We start from the raw sequence: 21,835 nt of genomic DNA, 5'->3' as shown, positions 1-21,835 counted from the left end.
CTCCAATACTTTGTCCACCTGATGTGAAGAGCTGGCTCATTGGAAAAGACCCTGATGCTGGGAAAGATTGAAGGCAGGAGGAGAAGGGGACGACAGAGGATGAGATGGCTGGATGGCATCACTGACTCGATGGACATGGGTTTGGATAGACTCCGGGAGTTGGTGATAGACAGGGAGGCCTGGCGTGCTGCAATTCATGGGGTCGCAAAGAGTCAGACGTGACTGAGCGAGTGAACTGAACTGAACTGAAACCTGCTGGTTGGGCTAGAGGGTTTTTTTTAATAGTTTTTTTCTATTCATTTTCCTTTATTACTCTTCAAGTTTTCTGTTTCTTATACCTTATTTTATTTATTTTTAGGCAGAAATGTCCATCTAGTGCTATTTTAAATTAAATCTAATGCTGTTTTAAAATTAAGTAACACATAATTGTGTGCATTATATAATTAAAAATATTATAGTTATTATTATGTGAATTTTCTCAATTCTAATTCTTTCTTTTTTTCCTCTTAATCAGATTTTTCACTATATTGTCTATTTTTAATTTGTTCCTTCATCAGTTTCTTTTATCTTCATTATTTTCCTAATCGAATTTTTCTTAGGATTTCTTTAGTGCTCTATATCTAGAACTTTAAGTTGAATGCTAAATTCTTTTCAAAAAATTTTTGTGCTATGATTTCAACTCTGAATGTATCATTAGCCACATTTGCTATATTTTCTTATGTAATATATCCAGTTATTTTTCTGGATCATCTCTTACTATATTATCAGTATTTTTCATTGAGCCAGGTGTTATTTAAAGCTTTCCACTTCATTAATGCCTTCTGTTTTGTTCTTAAACTGTATGCTTTATTACTTTACTACACTTTGATCAGAGACTATAGCAAATATAATTTGTGTTTGTTTGTGTATATCTTAGGGCTATGTCTTGGGAATCTTGGAAGGCTGTTTGGAAAGTGGTGCTGATTTGTGGATAGCCTAAAATAAAAGGGGTTAAAAATACTAAGGGAGAAAAAGTTACATCAACCAACTTTTCTTATGTCCTATTTTCCTTCACCATTGCACTTACTATCCTGTGTCATAATTGCTTGTTTGTATTTAATGTCAGACTGAGTCAGGCTTATTCATCAGGTATCCCGGTTGGGGCTCAATAAATATATTTCTTTACTAAATAAATAAATATTTTTGAGTTTTCTTTTTTAACCCAACGTGAGATTCCTTGTTTTCTAAAATGGTTCCTGGTCTAATTGCTATACTTGCTCTGACTTAAGGGATTTCATTACATACTTTCTCACTCAGTATTTCTTTGCTATTTTTCATGCTATTTCAACACACAAAGTATGTTCTTTTAACTTTGACTATTTGGAAGCCAACAACCATATTGTTAAACCTAGTAATAATTTTCTTTAAACATTTTATACATTTTTTTTGTTCTGTACTGAATCAAAGCTGGTATTTCTTGACTCCCTTTGGTAAGAAGAAATATGCTCTTCTGCGCTTTCCTCTTCTTTCTCTTCCTCTTCCCATTCTTCTAAAATATAATCAGACAATAGGTATGATACTTATATATTGCTGTGTAACAAATTGTCCCAATATGTAGTGACTTAAAAGAACAGACATTTATTATCTTGTAGAATGTGGCTTAGCTAAGACCTATGGCCCAGGGTCTATAGTACGATTGAGTCAAGGTGTTGGCTGGGGTTGCAGTCATCCCAAGGTTTCTCTGGGGCAGCATTTATCTCTCACTCACCCATGGGGCTGTTGGCACCCTCAAAAGATCTAGTTCCAAGCTCACTCATGTGACTCTTGGCAGGCGCCAGGCCTGGCTGGTTGTTTGCCAGAGTTATCAGTTTCTCGTCACATCTATAGAGCAGCTTACAACAACATGGCAGTACTTCCTTCAGAGAAAGCAGGCTAGAACAAGAAATGGGGAACTAGGTGGAAGCCAGAGTTGTTCTGTAACCTCATCTCGGAAGTGATATCCCGTTCCTTCTGCTGCCCTTTGCCAGAAGAGTGTCCCTAGGTCCAGTTCACACTGGGTAGGAAATTTCACCAGGACCTGAATACTGGGAGGAAGGGCTCTGTGGGAAACCCCTTAGAAACTGTCTCCCACAATATAAAACTTTCTCTTTTTAATCTTTCAAAGTGTTTTTCTTTCTTTTGTTCCAATATCTTTATCAGTTATTATTATTATTTTGTTTTAATTGGAGGCTAATTACTTTACAGTATTGTGGTGGGTTTTGCCATACATTGACATATTATTATTTTTAAGTTGGCTTTGTCAGGTCTTAGTTGTGGCACGTGGGATCTTGGTTGTGTCTTGCGGGAACTTTCATTTCAGCATGAGGATTCTCTTGTTGTGGCCCTTGGGCTCACTAGATACAGCGCTCAGGCTTAGTTGCTCTGAGGCATGTGGGATCTTAGTTCCCTGACCAAGTATCGAACTTGTGTCCCCTGTGTTGCAAGGCAGATTCTTAACTACTGGGCCACCAGGGTTGTCCCTGTATCAGTTATATAGACATCAGTAATATTCTTTTTCTATAGCTTGTAAAAACCTGATGCAGATTTTAATACTTATCTCCAATTTCAATAATGACCCCTGTTTATTTTTAAATTATAGCTTTACGATTAATGATCTCTGGGTCAGGAAGATCCCCTGGAGAAGGAAATGGCAATTCACTCCAGTACTATTGCCTGGAAAATCCCATGGACAGAGGAGCCTGGTAGGCTACAGTCCATGGGGTTGCAAAGAGTTGGACATGACTGAACGACTTCACTTACGATTAATAGTTCTTTTACTAATTTGGACCACAGTGATTTGAATACTCTTGAAGAATCTCTGCTTAAACAGCACTGAGCTTACTAATGTTTTTGAGTCTCTGCAAATCTCAGAATGTTTTTTCTTTTCTTTTTTGTGAAAACTTGTGGCTAGGAATGAAATCCTTGGGTGTCACATCTACATAATAGTGGACTGTATAATGTTTCTCCTTTCGCTCTTTTTTATATTTATTTATTTCGCTGCACCAGGTCTTAGTTCTGGCACATGGGATCCTTTAGTTGTGGCAAGTGGGATTTTTATTAATAGTTGCAGCATGCAAATTCTTGGTTGTGGCACATGAGATCTAGTTCCCTGACCAGGGATTGAACTTGGGCCCCCTGCATTGGGAGAGTGGAGTCTTAGCCACTGGGCCACTGGACCCACCTCTGGTGTGTCCTCTTGATTTCCAGTGTCAAGTTTTTTTCCCTCCAAATTCTGAGAGCTTTGATAATTAATTCTTAACCAGCTGTTCCTTCTTTGTCAGGAATGTTTTATTCACAATTTGGCTGTCAGGTCTGTGTCCTGTTTTTAATATCTGTTGTCTTCTTTTGTTTCGTATAAAATATTTTGTATTGATTTATTCTGTGTTTGGTGTATCATTCTTGATGAATGAGTAGATTCTCTGTATTTTTCATTCTGCTTTTATTACTTTAAATGAAGACCCAATTTCTGCTGTTATGAGTATACTTCTGTTGCATTCTTTTTATACTGACATTGTTCATTGATGGACGTAATAAATTCTTTTATGTTATTGGAAATATTAAGCAGCTTTATCTTCAAGTTTACCTACTTGAGGAAGATTTTCCCTTGGGGTCTTACATATTCTTTAGTGCTGTAGAATTTTTTTACAAGTCCCATGTTCCATTTTCCTTTGAGTTTTTCTAAAAAGTCTTTGCTGTGCTTGTCTAAAAGACTTGAGGAACTGGATTGCTTAAAAAATACCGCATCCCGTGATTCATTTTAACATGGAGAGCCCTCCCTGGGACTAGTGCCAAAGGTTCAATCAAAAGGCTGCCAATGACTCCCTTAGGAAGTTCCTGGATCTGAAAATGAAGGATAGACCAGGAATAGCTGTAGGTTAGCTAACCTAAATCTTTCTTGGAATAAGACTTGTGTGTACATCAATCATTAAATACAGGTCACTCGTTCCTCCTTTGCTGAATGGCTGAACAAAGAGAATCTAGAGCAGACCAAGTTCTTTCTTATGAATGGTGGTGAATTATTTCTTTATTTTGGCTCATGTTTCAACATTTCCTCTTTATCTTATACATCTCAGGTAACTTCTGGCCCAAAGTTACAGTCAGCAGTTAATCTGCCAATTCATTTTTTCCTCTATTTTGGTTGATTTTGTTCATACCACCGTCCATACCTTTGGGTTCACTTTTCTTCTTACTGAAGTAAGCCCTTTGGTAGTCTTTTCAGTGAGCATTGTGAATGGCACATGCTCTTAGACTGTAAATCTGAAAGACTTTATTTTGCTCTGACTCATAAATGGTCATTTAGCTGTGTGAAGAATTCTGAACTGATTCTTTTTTTTTTTTAATTCCATCAGAAGTCTTCTGGCTTCTGATATTGTTGATGTGTGGTTCACTGTTGATCTAACATCATTCTGTAGCAGGAAATCTATCTTGCCGCTTACATAGGTTTAATTTTTTTCTTCCTATCCTTGATTTTTTTCAGTTTCATGAAGATTTGCCAAGGCATGATTTGAGTTATCCTGCTCAATATTTGATGTGTATTTCTATAAGAGGAAAAATTCTCAGTTAGTATATCTTCAACTATTGCTGTCTTCATTTTCTTTGTTCTCTTAATCCAGAATCCTATTAAATATATGTTCAGTTCAGTTCAGTTCAGTTGCTCAGTCGTGTCTGACTCTTTGCGACCCCATGAATCGCAGCACGCCAGGCCTCCCTGTCCATCACTAACTCCCGGAGTTCACCCAACTCACGTCCATAGAGTCAGTGATGCCATCCAGCCATCTCATCCTCTGTCGTCCCCTTCTCCTCCTGCCTCCAATCCCTCCCAACATCAGAGTCTTTTCCAATGAGTCAACTCTTCACATGAGGTGGCCAAAGTACTGGAGTTTCAGCTTTAGCATCATTCCTTCCAAAGAAATCCCAGGGCTGATCTCCTTCAGAATGGACTGGTTCGATCTTGCAGTCCAAGGGACTCTCAAGAGTCTTCTCCAACACCACAGTTCAAAAGCATCAATTCTTCGGCACTCAGCCTTCTTCACAGTCCAACTCACATCCGTACATGACCTTGACTAGATGACCTTTGTTGGCAAAGTAATGTCTCTGCTTTTGAATATGCTATCTAGGTTGGTCATAACTTTCCTTCCAAGGAGTAAGCGTCTTTTAATTTCATGGCTGCAGTCACCATCTGCAGTGATTTTGGAGCCCAGAAAAATAAAGTCTGACACTGTTTCCACTGTTTGCCTATCTGTTTCCCATGAAGTGATGTGACCGGATGCCATGATCTTTGTTTTCTGAATGTTGAACTTTAAGCCAACTTTTTCACTCTCCACTTTCACTTTCATCAAGAGGCTTTTTAGTTCCTCTTCACTTTCTGCCATAAGGGTGGTATCATCTGCATATCTGAGGTTACTGATATTTCTCCCAGCAATCTTGATTCCAGCTTGTGTTTCTTCCAGTCCAACGTTTCTCATGATGTACTCTGCATATAAGTTAAATAAGCAGGGTGACAATATACAGCCTTGACGTACTCCTTTTCCTGTTTGGAACCAGTCTGTTGTTCCATGTCCAATTCTTAACTGTTGCTTTCTGATCTGCGTACAGGTTTCTCAAGAGGCAGGTCAGGTGGTCTGGTATTCCCGTCTCTTTCAGAATTTTCCACAGTTTATTGTGATTCACACAGTCAAAGGCTTTGGCATAGTCAATAAGGCAGAAATAGATGTTTTTCTGGAACTCTCTTGCTTTTTCGATGATCCAGCAGATGTTGGCAGTTTGATCTCTGGTTCCTCTGCCTTTTCTAAATCCAGCTTGAACATCTAGAAGTTCATGGTTCACGTATTGCTGAAGCCTAGCTTGGAGAATTTTGAGCATTACTTTACTGGCGTGTGAGATGAGTGCAATTGTGCGGTAGTTTGAACATTCTTTAGCATTGCCTTTCTTTGGGATTGGAATGAAACCTGACCTTTTCCAGTCCTGTGGCCACTGCTGAGTTTTCCAAATTTGCTGGCATATTGAGTGCAGCACTTTCACAGCAGCATCTTTCAGGATTTGAAATAGCTCAACTTGAATTCCATCACCTCCACTAGCTTTATTTGTAGTGATGCTTCCTAAGGCCCACTTGACTTCACATTCTAGGATGTCTGGCTCTAGGTCAGTGATCACATCATCGTGATTATCTGGGTCGTGAAGATCTTTTCTTGTACAGTTCTTCTGTGTATTCTTGCCACCTCTTCTTAATATCTTCTGCTTCTGTTAGGTCCACATCATTTATGTCCTTTATTGTGCCCATCTTTGCATGAAATGTTCCCTTGGTGTCTCTAATTTTCTTGAAGAGATCTCTAGTCTTTCCCATTCTATTGTTTTCCTCTGTTTCTTTGCATTGATCATTGAAGAAGGCTTTCTTATCTCTCCTTGCTATTCTTTGGAACTCTGCATTCAAATGGGTGTATCTTTCCTTTTCTCCTTTGCTTTTCACTTCTCTTCTTTTCACAGCTATTTGTAATGCCTCCTCAGACAGCCATTTTGCTTTTTTGCATTTCTTTTTCTTGAGGGTGGTCTTGATCCTGTCTCCTGTACGATGTAACGAACCTCCATCCATAGTTCGTCTATTATTTATTCATTGATTTGGCTATGCCAGGTCATAGCTGCAGCACACGGGATCTTTGATCTTCATTGTGGCATGCAGGATCTTTAGTTGTGGCATGTGGGATCTGGTTCCCTGACCAGGGATCAAACCCAGGTCCCTGGCATTAGGAATGTGGGGTCTTAGCCACTGGACCACTGGGAAGCCACCGATCTTTGTTGTTTATCTTTCTATGCTCGCTTTGAGTAAATTTCCTGTATTATCTCTCAATATTATACTTTTCTTTTTATGTTCAATATAGAAGAATATATTTTATATTAATAAATACATTTTTCAATTTTAAGATTTATTATAAGTTGTTTTTCATATTCCCCTGTTCTTGTTTCATTTCTACTTATTTTGTTTAATAATTTTTTATTCTTTATTTTTTTATTCTTTTATGCATGTTACTCATTCATTTACCTCTTTGAAGATCCTGAAACAGTCATCTTAAAATCATTTTCAGGTAGCTTTTTAATTGTCATTTGATCTGGATTGAATTCATCTACTCCTTGTTTATTTGGGCTTCCCAAGTGGTTCTAGTGGTAAAGAACGCATCTGTTAATGCAGGAGACATAAGAAATGCAGGTTTGATCCCTGGGTCTGAAAGATCCCCTGGAGAAGGGCATGGCAACCCACTCCAGTATTCTTGTCTGGAGAATCCCATGGAGAGAGGAGCCTGGTGGGCTACAGTCCATGGAGTCGCAAAGAGTTGGACACAACTAAAGCGACCTCTCATTGTTGATTTAAGAGTGGGGACCAGATATAGTATCTTGGTGTAAAAATGAGATTAAGGTGGGACTCCCTTACTCATTAAAGAAGCCTGTAAAAAACAGACTAAGGCTATCACCTGGACCTGTGGTTCTTAAAGTAGCCACATTCTTAAGGAGATGAGAGAAACTCTACGTAGCATCCAGGACCTGAGAAAAGCCATGTCAATACTCAGTGTTTGGATCTGTGTGGTTCTGCAGTGATCCTGGCTTTGGTTCCCCATTTCCCATGGGGTACTTTTTTATTATTTTTAAAAATAATTTTATATTTGGTTGTGCTGGGTCCTCGTTGCTGTGCAGGCTTTCTCTAGTTGCAGTGAACAGGGGCTGCTCTCTAGTCTTGGTACACTGGCTTCTCATTGCTGTGGCTTCTCTTGTTGCAGAGCATAAGCTCTACGGCACTTGGGCTTCAATCGTTGCGGCTTCTGGGCCCCAGAGCACAGGCTCAATAGTTGTGGTGCATGGGCTTAGTTGTTTCACGGCATGCGGGATCTTCTTGGACCAGGGATCAAACCCATGTCTTTTGCATTGGCAGGTGGATTCTTTACCACTGAGCCACCAGGAAAGCCCCATCATGGGGTACTTTCAAACTCATCAAAAGTACCACTGCTTGCAAGCTTGTATTTCTGATAAATATGTAGCCCATGGAAGTACTTATTTTCTATTTGAGCATCATTATACATTTTTAGTGTTCTGTTTTTTACATTTTATCTTTCACTGTCTTTTGGTTAGAGAGAGGCTTAAAGTGTGAACTTAATTTTGACTAAGCCCTGATTCCAAATGTATAATTTATATTAGAAGTTCAATATCAATTTCATATCTTCAGTGTCTCTACATTTCAATAGGTGTTCTGATTTCCAAGGACAATTTTAAAGTTCAGTTACGAAAAGGAAGTGTTAGATGTGATTCTTTAATTTTGAACTTCTTTTATCTGTATTGAAAGGTTGCATAAGCTTATTATACATTATTCTCCCAACCACAGCTTCTACCTAAACTGAAATGCCTTATGAATCTTTGAACTGTGGGTATATGTGAAGGGATGTGATCATTCTATTCAACTACCAGTGTAAGTTATTTCCAGCTCACAGTTCTTGTTTATACGCATTTGGTTGGTTCTCTCAGGCAGAGATGTTTATTGATGACTTTGCTCCTGGCCCAGTGCAGTCCCCGAGCCTGGGGGCAATCAAGCACACTCAACACAGGTCAGCAGAGGCCACTCCTGCACCCACGAGGCTCTAGACCTCAGTGCACGCTTATGTCATGCTAACTGTGTCCACCAAACATTTGTGTAATGGCCAGAACAAAGTGGCAACTTGAAGGATGGGAGGGTGATGTCCCAATGGCTAGGGAAAGGATTTGAGGTGTTAAGTTACTCACATCCTCTTCCTTCTATCTCATGTCACCAAAGAATATTTGCAACCTCTCTACCTCTCTTCTTTGCTTCCTTGGCCCCAGGGGTGTGTGTGTGTGTGTGTGTGAGCGAGAGCGAGAGCAAGAGCGAGATAACACTTTACAGGAGGCTTGAAAAATACAGAACAAAGTTACATGCAGTTCTATTATATACTCCAATTATTTTTTCAGTAGATAAATTAAGATTTTTTTGATTGGAGTTTAAATATCAAACTCAAAAATTAACAGGATAAATTTACAGAAAAGTAGAAGGACAGACCTGGAAAGCACCAGGAACCAATTCAACATAATTAAGATCTCAAGGTATCATATAAACTTTTAAACAGCTGTCTTAAACCACTATTGACCTACTCTAAAGGAAGGACTGCTGTCTAGGGTTTAATATGAATTGCTGGGAGCAATGAACTGAAGGGCGTTGGGAGAGAAAGGGCTCTTGAACTCCTATTAGAAACTGAATCCATACTTCTGTGGCCAGTAAGCAGGTGACAACATTCCGGTTGTGGGAGCCTCTAGGATCACACGCAGCTGGAAGGACCAGTCCTATTCACCCAGCCTGTGCATGTTCTGGACGGGTAATGCCACAGAGTGGAGAATGCCTGAGGAAATGTGGCCAAGAGAACTGGTACTTCATCACCCATCATGAACTCATTTTGGTGGTTTAAGGTGAGAAGGGTGAGTACCTAAAGTAAGCAGCACCCACCTTAACACTCGCTCAATGTTATTGTTCAGTCACTCAGTCGTGTCTGATTCTTTGTGACCCCACAGACTATAGCACACTAGGCTTCCCTGTCCTTTTGTATTTCCTGGAGTTTGCTCAAATTCATGTCCTTTGAGTTGGTGATTCCATCCAACCATCTCATCCTCTGTGTCCCCTTCTCCTTCTGCCTTCAATCTTTCCCAGCATCAGGGTCTTTTCAAATAAGTCAGCTCTTTGCATCATGTGGCCAAAGTATTGGAGCTTCAACTTCAGCATCAGTCGTTCCAATGTATATTCAGGGTTGATTTCCTTTAGAATTGACTGGTTCAATCTCCTTGCAGTCCAAGGGACTCTCAAGTGTCTTCTCCAGCACCATGGTTTGAAGGCATCAGTTCTTTAGTGCTTAGCCGTTTTTATTGTTCAGTTCTCACATCCATACATGACTACTGGAATAACCATAGCTTTGACTGTATGAACCTCTGTTGCCAAAGTAATGCCTTTGCTTTTTAATATGCTATCTAGGTTTGTCATAGCTTTTCTTCCAAGGAGCAAACATCTTTTAATTTCATGGCTGCAGTCACCATCTGCACTGATTTTGGAGCCCCCCAAAATAGTCTCACCGTTTTCATTGTTTCCCCTTCTATTTGCTGTGAAGTGATCGGACCAGATGCCATGATCTTCGTTTTTTGATTGTTGAGTTTTAAGCCAGATTTTTTACTCTCCTCTTTCACCTTCATCAAGAGGCTCTTTAATTCCTCTTTGCTTTCTGCCATAAGGGTGGTGTCATCTGCCTATCTGAGGTTATTGATATTTCTCCCTGCAATCGTGATTCCAGCCTGTGCTTCATGCAGCCTGGCATTTCACATGATATACTCTGCATAGAAGTTAAATAAGCAGGGGTGACAATATACAGCCTTGACATACTTCTTTCCCAATTTTGAACCAGTCCGTGGTTCCATGTCTGATTCTAACTGTTGCTTCTTGACCTGCATACAGGTTTCGTACTATGTACAAGATAGAGAAGGGATTTGTTTCATGTTACTAACTTCTGGCCACATGATATAAATTTTATTTCCTATGTTGTTAATCTCATATTGGAGTTATTTTTTAAAAACGATTTATTTGGTTGCACCCGGTCTTAGTTGCAGCATGTGGAATCCAATTCCCTGACTAGGGATTGAACCTGGGCCCCCTGCATTGTAAGCATGGAATCTTCACCACTGTACCACCAGGGAAGACCCTATATTGGAGTTCTGATAAGGGACTCTCTGTCTCAATACTTATCCCTGTTACAAGAGTACACTCTGCTACTTTTATTCTGTTCTAGTCTATTCTGTCCGGAGAAAGCAATGGCACCCCACTCCAGTACTCTTGCCTGGAAAATCCCATGGATGGAGGAGCCTGGTAGGCTGCAGTCCATGGGATCACTAAGAGTCGGACATGACTGAGCAACTTCACTTTCACTTTTCATTATCATGCATTGGAGAAGGAAATGGCAACCCACTCCAGTGTTCTTACCTGGAGAATCCCTGGGACGGCGGAGCCTGGTGGGCTGCCATCTATGGGGTTGCACACAGTTGGACATGACTGAAGCAACTTAGCAACAGCAGCAGAAGCAGCAGTCTATTCTATCAGATTCATTGTATTTTTTAAAAAAACTTTGCAAATGTGAATCAATAGATGACTAGATAAACAAATTGTGGTATGTATACAATGGAGTATATTTCACCTTAAAAATGATGGAAATCCTGTTACAGGCTACCAGATGGATGAACCTTGAGGATGTTATGCTAAATAAAATAGCCAGTTACAAAAAGACAAATACTGTACAATTCCACTTGTTATATGAGGTACCTGAGAATGGTCAGATCCCTAGAAACAAAAAGCAGGATGTTGGTTGCCAGGGGAGAAGGAAATGGGGTACTGTTTCATGGGTGCAGAGTTCCTGCTTTGCAAAATAGAAGAGTTCTGGTGATGGATCATGGTGACAGTTGCACAAAAACGTGAATATATGTAACACTACTGTACTGTATGGGCTTCCCTGGTGGCTCAGTGGTAAAGATCTGTCTGCCAGTGCAGGAGATGCAGGTTTAACCCTGGGTTGGGAAGATCCCCTGGAGAAGGAAATGGCAACACACTCCAGTATTCTTGCCTGGGAAATCCCAAGGACAGAGGAGCCTGCCGGGCTACAGTCCATGGGGTCGCAAAGAGTTGGACACGACTTGGAAACTGAAGAGCAACAACAACTGTACTGTATACTTAGAAATGGTTAAGATGGTAAATTTTATGTTATATGTATATTTTTAACACATACACACACACACACACATCACAGTGAAGTAATTATGACAAAGCAAATGGGCTTCTGTGGGAACATACGGCAGAGGGACCCTGCCTAATAGGGAGTTGGTCAGGGAGGTCTCCCTGGAGGAAGTGGTATTTAAGCCAAGACCTAAGGGGTGAATGAAGTCAGCCATGGAAAGGTGTAGAGGGTAGGGCCTGGAGAAGGCTCTAGACTCCTACAATAGATTAAGTAGCCATCTCCCAGCCCTTATCGAATGGTGCATGTGTTTACTATAGTCAACCGGCTTCTTGCTTTCAGTTTATTTCCATGTACACGCTGGTGCCAGATTAATTTTTCTAGGATACCACCTGGATCATGTCACCCTCCCACCTTCCTGGGTAATCCTTCCAGAACTTTTTTCTTTCTGCCTCCTTAATAACCCTCCACCTGGCACTCCTGGCCCTCTCCACCTGGCCCAGCCCTGGCTCTCCAGCCATCCTCTCTCCTCTCCTCTCACTCCCCTGGGTGAACTCTTGCATTCCCATAGTCCTTGGTTATTGTTCCCAGAATGCAGCTTATTAGTTCCTGCCTCAGCACCTTGTCTTAGGTCATTTCTCCCATCAGGACGCCCTGCCTTTCCCCCTCTATGTCTTGGTGCTTTTTGTTCCTGCAAGCACCCTCTCAATTCCTTCCACTCTTTGGGGATCATTCTCTTTCTGGATTCTGTCACATGTTTGCTTTCTTGACCTTTAACCTCCCCCCTCCCTCCCCCCACCTCTGCACACATTACCTGGGGATGGAGTCTTACTCATCATGAGTCCCTAGTGTTTAGTGCCACATCTAAGGGGCTAAAACAACAGTTGTCGGTACATAACAGCCATCATGGCAATGAGTCCTTAGGGTCAGCAACTTATCAGTGGCCAGTGGGAGCTGGCCAGCCCGAGGCTGACGTCCAGCAGGGAAGAAGCCTGTTTACCCTCAGCCCCGGGCCGGGAGCCCACCTCCAGCACCATTCCATCTCATCCTGACATTCTTGAGCTGAACATCCCCTGGCCAGGCCCTCCAGATGCCTAACAGGATTATCTGCCTCACCGCCCAGCCCTCCCAGGCGAGTGGCTTTATCCAGGGAGATGGAGAGGCTGTAACAAGCACAAGGCACATTTCCCTAAAACCCAGAGGACATGTGGTTCGGGGCTGGGACTCTGGTGGTGGGGAGGGCGGAGGAATCAGGTGGAGGCCCTGGTTTAACTCAGGAGAAAAGACACTTTCACGGGCTACAGTTTTGCACAGCAGCTCCTTACCTAGCGATCGCACTGGCAAAGGCAGCCATCTCCGTGGGCCTGAGTGAAGAAGTGGGGGCGGAGAGCAGGGAGGCGCGGGGGTTGAGAAGTCCACCTGGACGCCATCAGTCTTGCCAGAGTAAACAGAGCTGACAGGGAGTGCTTGCCGGCAGCCTGGTACAGGTTAGGGGGGGTCACAGCAGCGGCCTGGTGACCTGCCTGCCTTAAGGTAGAGACGCTCTGCAATCCGTCACAAAGGACAGAGCTGAAAGCTCACTTCTTGCTGAATGAACTCGGTGTCCTGGCATTCCACACGACTGGGAGTGCACACACTTTTAAAATGCTTGAAATGTAAATCCGGGCTGGGATCAAATACACACATTTAAAGCAAAACAAACAAAAAAGATCCCCCCACCAACCTCAAAGTGGGACCTGTATTATAGATGTCACTCGCAATAAAAAATAATATTTTAAAAGCTCTCTCTTGGTTTTCGAAGCTTGAGGGTTTAGGGGAAAAAAATAGCTGGATTTATAAGAAGAACTTACCACTTAATTATCTAGAACTCTCCCATATAACAGCAGAAGCTAACTTGAGCAAAAGACCTTTTATTAAAATCTTTTAATATGGAAGATGGAAATCTCTCTCTTCCTAAAGGACAAAAACCTGCAAACAATTCTTCTTAGTGCAACTGGGAAAACGATAGCAGCATATTTAGCATACTTTACAGGACTCTTCCATATGCTATACAAAGTGGGAGAGAAATTGTAAATTAAAGAGTTGGAGTAGCTAATAAGGAATTTTTGAATTGAAAGCACCAGTGCAACTACCATTTATTTCTCCCTTCAGCAGGCACTGAAGTCCTCTTATGTGCCTTGCGTGTGTCGGAGTGGATGGGGGCCACCCCAACACTGAAAGTCATGGCCATGACCCTCCAGCTCAGAAGACACACAAGTGATTTCTTGCAAGGCTGAAGAGAAACAGTCACTGCCTAAACCTGCCTGTGTTCTCCAAGATGTCCCATTTGTTCTGTGACCTTGGGCAAGTCACTTCACCAGCCCATGTCTTGTTTCTTTACCTATAAAAGGAAGATAGTAAAACCCTGATGCCTTCAGGGCATTCCTGGCACTAATGAAGGCTCATAAAGCGCTTTGAGATCCCTAGGATGAAAGTCTCCCCCGAACAGTAAAGCCTGATTATTATGCTTCGAACATGACATTCCCATGAAAACCCCGGTCAGGCTCGTACCCCCACCTTCCAATGAAGATTTAATAGCAGAGAGTTGTAATAAGTTCTTGAAGACTGGAGACTTCCATTACTGATACAGAATACACTGCCGTGAACTAGTATATTAAGGGCTATTATCATGAATAATTAAGGCCAGGTTCTACTTACTGATTAATGAACCAAGTATATGTTGTGATGCAGTGGATTTTCATTGTGGCTTCCCCTGCCCAGCTAATATCGTGAAATTTATTTATTCTCAGCGGGTCCTCTGGTTTGCATGGATTCGAAGGTTCACTTCACAAACTAGATTGGCAAAGTAAACTTCTGAGGGATATTTGTATTTCTACTGAAAGAAATAAACCCAATTAGAGCTCTCTTTTTAGTACAGACGAAGTGTTCATTAATGATAATGAAGGGCTGAGCTGCAAGAGGCCCCTAAGTTTGTAATTAAACTTGCACAGATCTTCCAGCTTGAAAATATTGAAGAATATCAAAGTCGCGTACATTGCCCTGGGCTAAGATACACGCACGTGAAAAGGAGAATGCCAGCGTATGCGCATTTTGGCTGATCTTGGACAATGCTCTACTTCTGACAATGCGTGCACTTTGGAAGGTGGAACCATAATTAGATCAGATGAGCCTCTGGATAACTCATTAAGTCTGAATATTAAAAATCCATAATTTCTGAATTGAAGAGCATTAAGAAAGTTGTCCAGAGGAGAGGACAAAGTGTGGATTTTTTTAAACGTTTCTTTTTTGATGTGGACCATTTAAAAATCTTAAATGAATTGGTTACAGTATTGGTTCTGTTTTGTATTTTGGTGTTTTGGCCTTGAGGCATTTGGGAATCTAGCTTCCCAATCAGGGATCAAACCCACACCCCCTGCACTGGAAGGTGAATTCTTAACCACTGGACCAACAGGGAAGTCCCCAAAGTGTGGATTTTAAAAGACATGGTTAAGACGAATTACAGACACTAGTGTGTCTGAATTAATTAGTGGAATGACTTAGGTTCTAACTGTCCCAAAGTGATTTTAAGCAAATATTCCAAAGTATTAGTGTCTATGTTGTGTGCTCCTTTCCCCGATTTCTCTCTGTGTGATTTTTATAATAATGCTTCTGTTGGAATTAGCCAACATAAGGTAATTAGCAATGCCAGGGTACCCGTGACTGTATGAGAGAAAAAGAGGTTACCCTGTGCTAGAGATAAGGGTCATGTTCAAATTTCTGGAATGTTATTTGAAAAGGGAAAGGTGCTGGGTAACAGATGAAGAATGTGATTACACCAGTGATTGCTGTCTTTGCAGCTGGAAAAGTCATCTGCAATTCACCTTGATGGGCCAAAATACTGAAAAAATAATTAAGGCCATCCTGAACCATTAGGTTTATAGATAAGCAGGGTAAACTAACTTTCAAGGCAATCTGAAATTCTCTTCCTGACTCAAAGCCAAGTTTTGCAAACATGCTGTGCAGTGGGGCACCTCCATGCCTTTGCTCTGCAAGTACCTCCACCCCTAACCCACTCTCTGTCTGGGAGACTCATACTTATCCTTTAAGTGAGTGAGTGAGTGAAGTCACTCAGTCGTGTCTGACTCTTTGCGACCTCGTGGACTGTAGCCCGCCAGGCTCCTCCGTCCACGGGATTCTCCAGGCAAGAATACTGGAGTGGGTTGCCATTTCCTTCTCCAGGGGATCTTCCCAACCCAGGGATCAAACCTGGGTCTCCTGCATTGGAGGCAGACGCTTTAACCTCTGAGCCACCAGGGAAGCCCTCTATCCTTTAAGACACAGATCTAAATGTCTTTAGTTCTGTGGTGCCTTTGTTGGTATTTCCAATCCCTCCTTTTTTTTTTTTTTTTTTGGCAATGCCCCAAAGCATGTGGGACCTTGGTTCCCTGACCAGGGATTGAACTCCCACCCCCTGCAGTGGAAGCATGCAGTCTCAACCACTGAACTACCAGGGAAGTCCCCATTTTTCCTTCTGAGCCTCTTAGAACACTCAGTTTACACCCTCTTCTATTGTCCAGTATATCCTATTGCAAGTATTTCAGAGTGTCTATGTCTTCCTTGAGGTCTTTAAGCATCAGGGCCATATTTTAATTACCTTTGTTGAGCATTTAGCAACAGGAGTGGTATGACAAAGTATGTGTGTGTGCGTGTCCAGTGCTCTGTCGTGTCTGACTCTGTGACCCCACAGACCGTATCCTGTCAGGCTCCTCTGTCCATGGGATTCCCAAGCAAGAATACTGGAATCAGTTGCCATTTCCTCCTCCAGGGGATCTTCCCAACCCAGGGATCTAACCTGAGTTTCCTGCATTGGCAGGCAGATTATTTACCACTGTGCCACCTGGGAAGCCCTTCTTAAAGGGCTCAATTGGTTCTCAAAGTCCCTGGCACATTAGAATCATCTGGAGATTATCAGAAAGCTGGGGACTGGGGATGTGTGCCAAATGGGTTATGTTGATGAATGCTAAGTAGAATTTTAGGGGTGACCACTTTGTAGATTTTATAGATACCAAATTAAAATGTTATACATATGGAACTTACACAGTGTAATATACCAATTTTACCTTAATAAATTTTTTTTGGTAAATTTTTCAGTTTTTCCTGGTCATAAATGAAAAAAAAAAGAATCTCCTTGGGAGCTTTTAAAACTATTACCCAGGCTGTGCCCCAGGTGAAGTAAATCAGAATCTTTGTGGGTACGACCCAGACATGGGTATTTCATAAGGCTCCCTTGGATTGATTGTTCTAACAGGCAGCCAAGTTTGAGAACCAGAGTCTAGGGCCTGGGGGTCCCAGAGCGAGGCGTCCACAGAGGCTGGGCTGTGGACAAGTCAAAGTCAGACAGTTCACAGTGGCGAGGACAGTGTAAACTGGACAGCACACGTCCTGTTTACAGGTTCTCAGCTTTTACAAGATGAATCCACTGTTCAGGTCTAATGAAACACAGCTGTGAGCCCGATTTCACCCAGGGACTTTGGTTTGGAAGCCCTGCCTGCGCTCCTATCACCTGGGAGGCCCAGGAAGATTCTCAGAGTAGGTCAGCGCCAGGCCTCAGGAAGCTCCTGCGGCCATCAGTGGCGTGCTTCCCAAGGACTTCCCCTGCATTCCAGTCCCTTTCTCCTAAGCGGCATCTCCCCAGATGCTACCGTTAATTGGCTCTTATTTATTTTACATGCTTTTACATTTAAGGTGCCTAGAAAATATATCCTTAAAAAAGCTGCCGCAGCACAGGCGCCTACAAAAGTTGAATTTCATCTCGGCAGAGAGGTTTTTTCACAGTGATTACTGCTGACATGGCTCTTGTTGAAGCAAGCTACTCGGTTCTGCTTAAGGGGGAGGAGGGATGTCGGGTCAGCCACTAGTCTGTTCAGAGAAAAGATTGGATGGTCTTCAGGACAGACTACCTCTCAAGACCATCCTTGCAACATGAGGGTGTTTTTTTTCCTCATAGAGGATTGAAAAAGGTGGACATTAAAAAATCTGAAGCCCCAGGTACGACTTCTGCTGTGTCCCTTTAACGTTCTTCGGGTTCAGAAATCATTGACTAAACTGGGTGTGGCCTGGACAAGGCTGAACGAGTCCTGTCACATTTTGCTTCCAGCTCATCCCCACCCGTTATTAGTAAGTAATTCCTTTACCGAGCTGAGGTCTCACAGTCTTTATCCCCAGGTAGGTCTTGGGTGGGACAGCCACTTGGGTTAGGGTTAAGGCCACTTCCTCTTCCACTACTGCAGGTCCCAGAGTCACAATCAGAGGGTGAATGAACAGCATCTGCTCCCCACCTGAAATGTCTCAATTTCCTTCCAGAAATTTCTCCATTTTGTATTAAATTGCTGTTTCTCTATCAGCATTGCAAATTAATTTTTTTTAAGATTTATCAATTTATTTAAAAAAATTTTCTACAACTTCTTTCTGTATAAAACATCTACTTTTCCAGTCAGTATCATTTATGAATTGCTACTTTCTACCTTTTGTTAGGTCCAACCAGTCCATCCTAAAGGAGATCAGTCCTAGGTGTTCATTGGAAGGACTGATGCTGAACCTGAAACTCCAGTACTGTGGCCACCTCATGCGAAGAGTTGACTCATTGGAAAAGACCCTGATGCTGGGAGGGATTGGGGGCAGGAGGAAAAGGGGACAACAGAGGATGAGATGGCTGGATGGCATCACCGACTCGATGGACATGAGTTTGAGTGAACTCCGGGAGTTGGTGATGGACAGGGAGGTCTGGCGTGCTGCGATTCATGGGGTCACAAAGAGTTGGACACGACTAAGCAACTGAACTGAACTGAACCTTTTGTTAAATAATATTTCGAAATCTGGTTCTTTTCTTTTTTAATTAAAATTTCTTTTTAATGGGAGGATAGAGTCCCTTAGACTGCAAGGAGATCAAATCAGTCAATCCTAAAGGGAATCAATCCTGAATATTCATTGGAAAGACTGATGCTGAAGCTACAATACTTTGGCCACCTGATGTGTAGAGCTGACTCAGAAAAGACCCTGATGCTGGGAAAGATTGAGGGCAGGAGGAGCAGGGGATGACAGAGGACAAGATGATTGGATGGCATCACCAACTCAATGGACATGAGTTTGAGCAAGCTCTGGGTGTTGGTGATGGACAGGGAAGCCTAGCGTGCTGCAGTCCATGGACTCGCAAAGAGTAGGACACGACTGAGCGACTGAACTGAATTCCTTTGCAATGTTATGTTGGTTTCTGCTGTACAACAAGATAAACCAATAAATTATATATACATAACTATATATATATGACATATATATATATATATATATATCTCCTCCCTGTGTTTCCTTTCCACTTCCCCCATCCTACCCCTCTAGGTCTGGAAGCTTGTTCTTGATATGTAATTTGTATTAAGTTAGTGAGTTCTGCAGTGGATAAGAGACTGAAGTCAATCAAAAAAATAATATTCAGAGTATCAGGTTTTCCTTTCATGAATACAATTTCTTTGTCTCTTCCAGGTAACATGGGTTCTAGTCAGCCAAAACTGTACCATGTATGCACTGGCCTTTCAAATAATTTCCATGTACACTTGCTTACTAAGCAGGAACTATTTCTTACAACCACTTCCATCTAATGTATTCTTAATGATTACCTTCGGGTAAATTGAAATCTATCATAAAAACAGGTACATAAACATGTATGAGACACTAATTTTTCTTTTTTGTTTATTAAGTATAATAGAACAAATTAATATCTTTAACAAATGAAATTACTGAGATCAGTGACAATAAAGAAAAACAACACCTAAGCATAATGATGGTGACATAAGCATACACAAGTATATGTGAAATGAATGAACACATGATGCCTCACCCTAGACCATATTTCTCACAGACACATAGCATCTAAGTTTCATGGGGAAAGATGAGGACAGGCTGTGATTCCATTTTTGGTCCCACTAGACATTTTAAGCATCTGCTCTGTGTCAGTCGCTACATCAGAACAAGGGAACAAAGATGAGCAAGTAAGTTGCTGCCCTCAGGGAGCTGCCTGGAGAGTGGGGTGATCTAAGAGTGCTCCTCTGTGCCCAGCACTCCAACAAAACGGGTGTACTTGGTGCTGTGAGAGCACGAGAAGGAAGTGACTAACTCTGCCTTGGGGCACAGAGAACGTGTCAGAGAAGCTGGGATATCAGGGCTGGGTCTCCAGGATACTCCCTTTCCCAGCAGGAGCCTGACTCTAAGTTTGGGGACAACATCTGCCTTCAAGGGAAAAACCAGAGTTGGACCCCATGCCAGGCTTCCCAGCTTCTCTTTCCCAGACACCTTCATGGGGAGAAGAGGCAGACACAGACTTTAAGGCCATCCCTCTCCCTCCCTCCCAAATAAAGCCTCTCATCCAACTCAGCCATCATTCAGGGTACCCAGTGAAGAGAGAGGGTATCCGGGGTGGACAGTCAGCCTCACAAATAAAATGGTAGAATGTAAAGGCCTCCCTGGTGGCTCAGACAGTAAAGAATCTGCCTGCAGTGCAGGAAACCTGGGTTTGATCCCTGGGTCGGGAAGATCCCCTGGAGAAGGGAATGGCAACCCACCCTAGTATTCTTGCCTGGAGAACCCATGGATGGAGGAGCCTGGCAGGCTATAGTCCATGGGGTCACAAAGAATCAGACACACACGCAAGAGAAACCAGGAATTAAAGCTGTGGTGTACCAACCCTCATGGGTGGGGTTGGTGGTAAGTGTCCAGTCCACCAGGTTGGTATTTTTATCACTGATGTTGTTGAGAATTGTTGGTGATGGAGATAAGAGCAGATTGACTTGTACTTAGTTCTGTTGTTGTTTTTAAATTCTCTACAGACAAGGCACCCCTTATTCCCTGCACCTCAGGAGGACTCCTCCCATGCTCCCTGTTCCATTTGTCAAATATAATAACTTCCTGAAAGTTCAGGAAAAAAAAACAAAACACTGAAAATTCAGACTCTTGCCCATGTCTTGGGATTTTGGACAGGTGCTGGCCTTCGATCCAAGGGACCCCACATCACCAGGATTTGGAACAAATGGATATAAGATGATGTAGGACATGCCTCTAGGACCACTCTGACTCTCTCAGAAATAGTCATCATAGCCCAGTGACAAAGTGACAAAGTTTTCCCAAATGATAATGGCAAGATGTTTTTTGGACCCAGAAGTATTGATTTGTTGTTAAAAGAGACTCTAAAAAAGCTAACAGACTACAGCCAGAATCTTGTGAGCTTAGGCAAGTTACTTAACCTCTCTGTGCCTCAGTTTCCCATTCTAAGATGGATATAATAGTAGTACCTATTGGGTTGTGGGAATAAAATGAGTTAATACATGGAAAGTGCTTGGAATGGAGCCTGTCAAAGTAGTAAGTGTTGAGTGAATGTTACCTATTTTTGTTAGTGGAGACAAGCCCCATTAAGCTGCTCTAATTTGATGTCATTACCATCTCCTTTGCTCAGTGATTTGGGGTTTCTGAATTCTACCTGAGATAAGATATTTAGGGAAAAAAATTCTCTAAGAATGCATGGTACTCTTCAAGAAGCATCTTTTCCTTGCATGCTTGCTAAACAAGTGGCTTAAATGGTAAAGAACCTTCCTGCAATGCAGGAGACCTGGGTTCGATCCCTGGGTCTCAAAGATACCCCAAGAAGGGAATGGCTACCCACTCCAGTATTCTTGCCTGGAGAATTCCATGTACAGAGGAGCCTGGAAAGCTACAGTCCATGGGGTTGCAAAGAGCTGGACACAACTGAGCGACTGTCAGTATCACTATCATTGCTAAACAAATGTTTTCAGGAGTGGAGCTCTTTGGTGCTATTACAGTAGGAAAACAGCATACAGAATATTATTGCAGGAATGCAGGGCGAAGGATATTGTAGAAATACAGCAGAAAGATTTCTATAGTAGGAATACAGCTGAAAGAGTTCAGCCTCCAAAGGCCATCCCTATTTTATTCTGGAGTTTCCACATTGTTCCTGGTTTCCATTTCCTATACATCTGAGAGCATCATCTCAGAGAAGGGAGTGCCCCTCTCAGTTTTACAATTCC

General features: G+C 42.1%; 2 long non-coding RNA genes and 1 other non-coding gene across 3 annotated transcripts in view; 2 read left to right on the top strand and 1 right to left on the bottom strand.

The window, feature by feature from the left end:
- Window positions 1-21,835, top strand: part of LOC133234236 (uncharacterized) — a 79,793-nt gene that overhangs the window by 14,916 nt on the left and 43,042 nt on the right. The window lies entirely within an intron of this gene.
- On the top strand, window positions 5,565-19,050 carry LOC133234235 (uncharacterized). The gene is made up of 3 exons (XR_009732069.1): window positions 5,565-8,467; window positions 9,040-9,483; window positions 18,282-19,050. It is a non-coding gene; the product is annotated as an uncharacterized LOC133234235 (long non-coding RNA).
- TRNAW-CCA (transfer RNA tryptophan (anticodon CCA)) lies at window positions 15,993-16,064 on the bottom strand. Its single transcript has one exon. It is a non-coding gene; the product is annotated as a tRNA-Trp (tRNA).

Source organism: Bos javanicus, chromosome 21 (assembly GCF_032452875.1).
Source record: "Bos javanicus breed banteng chromosome 21, ARS-OSU_banteng_1.0, whole genome shotgun sequence".
In the NCBI taxonomy this organism is placed as follows: domain Eukaryota; kingdom Metazoa; phylum Chordata; class Mammalia; order Artiodactyla; family Bovidae; genus Bos; species Bos javanicus.
Note: the sequence above shows the minus strand (reverse complement) of the source record. Positions and strands in the feature narration are given on the sequence as shown.